At 38.8% G+C, this 8,096-nt stretch overlaps 1 long non-coding RNA gene across 1 annotated transcript; it reads right to left on the bottom strand.

The window, feature by feature from the left end:
- Positions 1-570: 570 nt before the first annotated feature.
- On the bottom strand, positions 571-4,285 carry LOC139005393 (uncharacterized). The gene is made up of 3 exons (XR_011470673.1): positions 4,194-4,285; positions 2,306-2,456; positions 571-663 (listed from the first exon to the last, which is right to left on the bottom strand). It is a non-coding gene; the product is annotated as an uncharacterized lncRNA (long non-coding RNA).
- Positions 4,286-8,096: the final 3,811 nt, after the last annotated feature.

Below are 8,096 nucleotides of genomic sequence, written 5' to 3'. Positions count from 1 at the left end.
CACAAACTGAAGGGTCCCGGGTTCAATTCCAGTCAAGGGCACGTACTTTGGTTGCAGGCTCAAGCCCCAGCCCTGGTCAGGGCTCATGTGGGAGGCAAATAATTGATGTGTCTCTCTCACATGTCTCTCTCTCTCTCCCTCCCTTCCACTCTAAAAATCAATGGAAAAATATAGTTGGGTGAGGATTAAAAAAAACAAAGAACTCTTAAACTCAACAATAAAAAGACAACACAATTAAAAATAAGTAAATAAATAAAAAGGTACAGATGAGCATTTATAATTTGCAACCATTATTGTCTGTCTCCCCATTCCTCACTGAAAAGTAGGAAAATTAGACCATAGATATACTAGAGGCCCAGTGCACAAAAATTCTTGCATGGGTAGGGTCCCTAGTGGCTGCCAGCTGCCAGCCGGGGCATGCCTTCCCCTGGCTGCCTGCTGCCGCCACAGGCCAGGGCCTCCCTTCGCACCCACCTTGGCCTGGCACTGCCTGCTCACCTGCTCCACCATCCTGCTGCAGTCCTGCTCTAATGGGGACCCATCGGGGTCAGCAGCACCTCCACTGCCACCCGCTGCCAGCACTGCATCGCTGATGCCTGCCATGTTCCATGCCGCCCCCTGGTGGTCAGCACACGTCTAACTCCTGGTCGGTCAAACTCCTGCCTGTAGGGACAATTTGAGTATTTAGGATATATATATATTAGTACTAGTATATCTACTAGTATAGGCATAAAGAAACTCTGGAATAGCACATGTGAAACTAAAAAGAGTATAACAGAACCACAGTAAGAATCGAATATATGGGAACAAATATGAGAGGTCAGGTTCCCACTATAAAATGTTTTGTACTATTGGACTTGTGAGCCATGAGAACATATTTGCTAAGATTCAATGTTAAAGGTTGGTGTGGGGGGATCATTAGAGAACACCTAGAAAAACAAAAAGTAGAGAAATACCTCTTATCTTCTCAGATACATGACACTCTAAAATAGACAAAGATGGCAATGACAATAAAAATTAATCATTAAAAAAAAAACCCAGACCTTGTTCTTCAAAAATTTTAATAAGATATTCATGCAAGACTAATAAATATGAGTATAAAAATGAATAAAATACAGAATAAAAAGGGATAAAAATGCAGACACAACAATATAACCACGTGTATGCTAAGAAATTTGAAAACTTAGATGAAGTGGCATAATTCTAAGAAAAATAAGATATTAAAATTAAAAAGTGGGAATTTGAAGAAAATATTTACTGTTTTAAAAATCCCAGGCCTGACTGGCTTTACAGTGAGTTCTACCAACTTTTCATAGAAAGGTTAGTTCCTATTTGATGCAAGTTGTCCTAAAGGTGGAAGACAAGCTGCCAGATCATTTTATGAGGCCAATGAATCTGATTCTGAAAGTATAGGGACAAGTCAAGAAAAGAAAGTTATAGACCATTTACCTTGTAAATATAAATGTTACCTTCAAAATACAAGCAAAGTCTGACCATTTATTACATCCTCAACAATGCAGGCCACCATTATCTCTCATCTGGACGTTTAGCAACAGAGTAGCCACTGCCACCTACTCTCCGCAGTGGCAAGAGTGTTGTTGTTGTTTCAATGTAAGACATCACTCTTTTACCAGTAGATATCTGCTCAAATATCTCTTCATAAAAGAGGACTTCATCTTTTTCCACATCCCCATCACTCTTTAGCCCTTACCATGTACTACCAGATATATATTGCTTAGTTTATGCTTTATTGTCTGTCTCCTTACTTCAGAATTAAATGTTATGAGAGCAGGAGTTTTATTATGTCGCTACTATTTCCTCTGTACTTAAAAGAGTAGTTGGCGCTGAAACCGGTTTGGCTCAGTGGATAGAGCGTCGGCCTGCGGACTGAAAGGTCCCGGGTTCGATTCCGGTCAAGGGCATGTACCTGGGTTGCGGGCACATCCCCAGTAGGAGATGTGCAGGAGGCAGCTGATCTATGTTTCTCTCTCATCGATGTTTCTAACTCTCTATCTCTCTCCCTTCCTCTCTGTAAAAAATCAATAAAATATATTTTTTTAAAAAAAGAGTAGTTGGCATAGAGTAGATATTCAAATATTTGCTGAAGAATAATACTTACATAAGTATGACTTCATGGAAAATATACTGTATATTGTACAGTATTCTAATATGTATATATATATAAACTAAAGATATGCATGAGATGATAGCCACCAACTGCAGGAGAATGTGATCAGTACACAGAGTAATTTTTATGAGTTGAGTAATAGGTACATGGGTCTTTGTTATATCATTATTTCTTTACCTTTTTTAGGTGCCTGAACAGTCGATATATTAATGATCAAAAGTGTAGACTCCAGAGTTGCTTGTAACTGGGTTTGAATTTTTCTCTGCCATTTTGAAACTGTATGACTTGAGAAGTTGCATTTCACATATCTGGGCTTCAGTGGCATTCTCTGTAATGTGATGATAATAATGCCCATCATATCACCGAATATATCTCTTTATATAAAAGTCTAAGACACTCTTATTTCCTACTATTGAATTCAACTCCAACAGAGGATTTGTAAGCAACAAAATAACACCAGGCCCCTTGGCATGATCCATCCTTGTATCTTAGTGAGCACAGAATAGAGGAAAGAGACATGTCTATGTTTAAATTTGACCATGCCATTTCCTACTTATGTGACCTTCAGCAAGTTATTTTCCTTTTGTGATCCTCAGTTACTCCTCCTGAAAATGGGAATAATAATTTACTATTTTAGCAACAAACGTTGACCAAACATCCACTATATTCAAACACAATAGACAATCTCTAACATATAATAAGGCAGAAACTATTATTGCTGTCCAGGACAGTGCTAAGCACTGAGGAATAGAGGTAACAAACACATAAATCTTATTCTTAAGGAAGAATTATCCGAGTGGTGGAGACAGTGTGACACCCAGATGAATTAGAATGCAGTGTGAGAAGTTCAGCACTAGAAATGGCATAGAGAAGGGAGTGGTTAATCCTGAGAGAATCCAGTGAGGTGCTCCAAAACGAACTCACTGGGGAGCCTCCCTCTCGGTGACAGAGGGAGCTGTCCAGGGAGGGATGCTATCTGCTTTGTCTTCGGCATCCTTCTTCTTTGTGTCTCTGGTGGCCTCTGCTGATGAAGCTTAACATCATGCAAGCTGTCAAGGAAGAAGTGTTCCAATATCACAAGCATAGCCGTGAAGGGTGAATTTGGAGCAGAGAGGCAATAGATTGACAATGGTATAAACTAACGAATGCACAATTATAATAAATGCAGGTGACCTACGTGATCCAATTAAAAGGCAAAGATTTTCAAACAATTACAACTCGGTACTGTTTACAAGAAACACATTTAGGAAATAAGGACATGGAAGATATAAAAACAAAAGTTTACATTTCAATTACTAAAAATAAAGAAGAACATTTTAGTATGGTAAAAAGTTGAATTCACAAGAAATTAAAACAAATGAAAATTTGTATGCATCTAATAATTTAGATTCAAAACATATAAAGCAAAAATTGATAAAGTTACAGTGAAATGGACAAATCCACAATGGTATTGAGAAATTGTAACATACACTTTCCAGTTAACTGATTAAATAAATAGGTAAAAATTAGTAAGGATATAGGAAATGTATGGATTGTTGCAATGATAGGCATTAGATCAATGGAATCAGAAAGAGAGCACACAAACAGACCTACATATATATGGACTCTCAATTTATCACAGAAGTAGCACGGGAGTGCAGAGAGGGAAAAGCTCTTTTCAGAAAATATTGTTGGGACAAAGAAAAGCACTTAAAATAAAAAGATTGACACAGTAGACTAATACTAAAATTATGAACTTCTGCTCATTAGTAAGAGATTACACAACAAGGGACAGACTGGGAGACATCATTTGCATAACATTTATATTATTTATACTAACCAAGTGATCCTATCCAGAGCATTAGAAAAAGGCAGACAACATAGGGGAAAAAAAGAGGGTCAAAATTTTAAACAGGCATTTTACATAAGAGGTAAGCCAAATGGCTGATAGAGGTGCTCGATCTTATTAGTAATCAGGGATGTGAGGTTTAAGCTAAAGTGAGATCTACATACTTAGTGGAATAATTAAAATCAAGAGTCTGACAATACCAAGAGTGGTAAGGAATGGTGCAAAAGCAATTCTTACCCGAGTGTAAATTGGTGCAAACAGACTTTATCTAGCAGGAGCGAGGGTACATACGTCCTCTGATCCAGCAATTCTTCTAAGTATGTACTCTACAGAGATGCAGGCTTAGATGTAACAAAAGACATGTATAAGAATTTTCATTGCAGCATTTTGTATGATAGACACATAGTGGAAACAAGCCAAATGTTCATCAGTGATTGAGTAATTTAAAATTAAAAATGTGATATATTTATTCACTTGAATATTATACAGAAACAAATTAACAACAACTCACGTTGACAATGTGGATAATTTACAAAATAATGTGACATGCAAAAAAAGCCAGCGAGAACAGATTGTACATAAACTGCAAAACCAGCCTAAATCAAACTGTAATATTTAGGGTGCGTACTTAAGCTGTAAAAAAAAAAAAAAACACCCACAAACATATAAAGAAAAGTAAAACAATATGTGAGTGGCTACCTTTAGAAGGAGGTTGAGGTTCTGAATGGATGAAGCAAGTAGGCATTTCTGGGATAATAGCAATACATATTCTATTTCTGTATCTGGGTGACAGTTACATGAGTGTTTGCTTTTAAATAATTCATTTTGCTGAACATAAATTTTTTTGCACTTTTCTAAATGTGTTCTGTTTCACAATCAAATACAAAAAGAGACAAACAAATAATCCTAACATCGGTAAAACACTGTGCTGGATATTTCCTGTTTGTTCTGTCTTTTAATTCTGACAATAATACTATGAGGACAGTATTAGAGTATTATCCCTTCATTTTAGGGGTATGTATTATATGTTAGTGTCTTTACCTTCAAAATCTAGCACCATACTTGGCATATGATATGCACCCTGTTTGTTTACTAACCTGGGGCTCCGAGAAGTCAAATGCTTTTTTCCCAAGGCACCGTAATCCATGAGGAGTGGAACCTGCAACCCCCAGTTTTCTGAGTCCAACCTTCATCAAAGCACCACATCTGCCTCTGCATTTCTGCTGTGGCAGACAGAAGCGCTTCCAATTCTGGTCGCCAACTGCACACGCAGCTCTCTATAAAAACCGATTTCTAACCATGGACTGCACATAGACTGCAAGATTAAAAACAGCTAGAAAATGGGGGTGGGAGGAGTCTTGTCTGTCCCCAAGAGGATGAAATGGGAATTGTACACCTTCAATGGCTGTGTTAAATTGACATCAGACAAGTCAACAACATCCCTTTCTCCAATGCCTCTTGCCTATGCAGCATATTTGCCAGTGTCATTCTGGAAGCAGCAGAGATAATGTTAATTTTTATCCTAAAGCATGTTGAACTTCCCCCCCATAGCTCACAGTATGTTTAACAAGCTCATCATCATGTAGTCAAGAAGTATTGGTGTAAAAATTACTTGAATACAGATACACAGACTTCAGGCCTAAGTCTCTGGACATATTCACTATTGTGGAGGTAACAAAAATCTGTTTCGTACTGGTTTCTGACATACAAAAAGTATCTAAATGTTTACCAGAACAAAAAAGGCTTTAGCCTGGGTACAAACAGTGACAAACTCAGCAGATTCTCAGCCAGAGAGGCAAGTTCTAGGGACTCTCCTGAGAGGAGGAGTTTTTCAACGTCAGGTTATGATTCATGAATGGCTCCCAACCATCTAGGAAAACATAAAATAAAATAGATCAGAAGACATTGGAGTGCTTTGCCTATAGTAAGAATAAGTACTGTTTTATGAAACCTTTATTTCACATTATCTGGGTGTGTGAGGATACATGCTCTTTTTTAGTTCCTGGGCCCAATCCCAATGTTTTGGGGATGGGGGCTTCCTCATATCACCAAGCAATTCTTGGCCCACCAACTGGGTGTCCTACAATTTAACTCAATTGACACTGCCGACCAGAGATAGAGTCAGATCCCACAGGAAAATCCTACAAGGTTGTTGCCCCCAAACCCTTCAGACACCATTGCAAATCCAGGATACATCACCTGGGCTGCTGACCACCTGGCTGTAGATCAGAGGTTCCCATAACTTTCCTTGGGTTTGATTAATTTGCTCGAGTGGCTCACAGAGCTCAGACACATTTTAGTTACTAGATCACAGTTTTATTATGAATGGATATACTTGGGAACAGCCAGATGGAAGAGATGAAGGACAAGGTATGGGGAAAGGACAAGGCGCTTCCATGCCCTCTCCAGACGTGCTATTCTCGCCTTTGTTCACTCATTCTTTTTTTAAAAAAATATATATTTTATTGATTTTTTACAGAGAGGAAGGGAGAGGGATAGAGAGTTAGAAACATCGATGAGAGAGAAACGTCGATCAGCTGCCTCCTGCACACTCCTTACTGGGGATGTTCCTGCAACCAAAGTACATGCCCTTGACCGGAATCGAACCTGGGACCCTTGAGTCCGCAGGCTGACGCTCTGTCCACTGAGCCAAACCGGTTAGGGCTTCACTCATTCTTTTGGGTTTTTCTGAAGGCTTCAGCACAGAGGCATGAATGGTTAACTCATGGGCCGTTGGTGATGGATTCAACCCCCAGGCCCTCTCCCCTGTGTGGCTGGTAACCAAGTCACCTCATTAACATGACAAAAGATACCTTTATTGCTCTCATTACTTAGGAAAATCCCAAGGGTTTAAGAGGTTCTGTGCCAGAAATGGGGATGAAGACCACATGTCTATTTCTGATTATAAATCACAATATCGCATATATATCTATATGTCTAATTTGCATGTACTGAGTTGAGATATAAAATGTTTTTCTTAACACGTACCATGGTAAAAATATGGATGAAAACCGCTGCTTTTGATGATATTTTTCTTCTGTACTCTATAAGATTCCTGTTAAAAGCCTATAATTATGTGTTCACTTTTGTGATTGATTACAAAAATTCAGATAGAAAAAAAAAAGAAATATTGGGGTGAATGGTACATCATAGTCTATGACCTAATTCATCTGAATCAGTAACTTGATGTGGCCTGGAAGCAAACAGATAGCCCGCTGACCAGCAGAGCTACAAAAATCTATAAACTCCAGCAGGGAGAAATTCTGCACTGTTGTTTTAATCTGGTCCAAAAGCAACACAGGGGAGCACAGCTGAGTGCAAGGTCTGTGCCCAGGCTCACTGAAGACTAATCTAACCACCACCAGACTCTAGAGCAGCGGTTCTCAACCTGTGGGTCGCGACCCCTTTGGCAGTCGAACGACCCTTTCACAGGGGTCGCCTAAGACCATCCTGCATATCAGATATTTATATTATGATTCATAACAGTAGCAACATTACAGTTATGAAGTAGCAACAAAAATAATTTTATGGTTGGGTCACAACATGAGGAACTGTATTTAAAGGGCCAGAAGGTTGAGAACCACTGCTCTAGAGCTAATCTAGTGGCCGGCTTCAGTTACAGGTGTTGACTAAAAAGCCAAATGAGAAAGCAGAAACTTCATCTTTCTCCGTCTTTACAGTAACTCCTCTTATTTCAGTGTTTTCTGTTTGTCTTTGTCCCTAATGGGACAGGGGCTAGTTTCATTTCATATGTAAAAGACATTATAAAGGTACTTCAACTATTTCTCTTTTTGGCATAGTGATCTTGTTTCTGTATTGAATTGTTTTGGATATATGAAAAAAGAAACTCTTTAATATTATTAAAACAAATAAACAAACAGGCCCAGGAGGATCCAGAGGTAAATCTGCCCTAAAGGACTATATGAAAAAAAAGTTTGTTAAATTGAATTATTTTTCCATTGCTTTATTGCTCAAGAGCTCTGACATTTTATCTACACACTTCTCTGCCAACCCTTTGTTTTCTTCAAGAAGCTAATGCTAGTCCTAACCAGTTTGGCTCAGTGGATAGAGAGTTGGCCCTTGGACTGAAGGGTCCCAGGTTCGATTGTGATCAAGGGCACATGGCTTGGTTGCAGACAA

This window comes from Myotis yumanensis, unplaced genomic scaffold, assembly GCF_028538775.1.
Source record: "Myotis yumanensis isolate MYYU_CA2020_CCGP unplaced genomic scaffold, mMyoYum1.0.hap1 SCAF_3, whole genome shotgun sequence".
Lineage (NCBI taxonomy): Eukaryota > Metazoa > Chordata > Mammalia > Chiroptera > Vespertilionidae > Myotis > Myotis yumanensis.
This window is presented reverse-complemented; position numbering and strand designations above follow the sequence as displayed.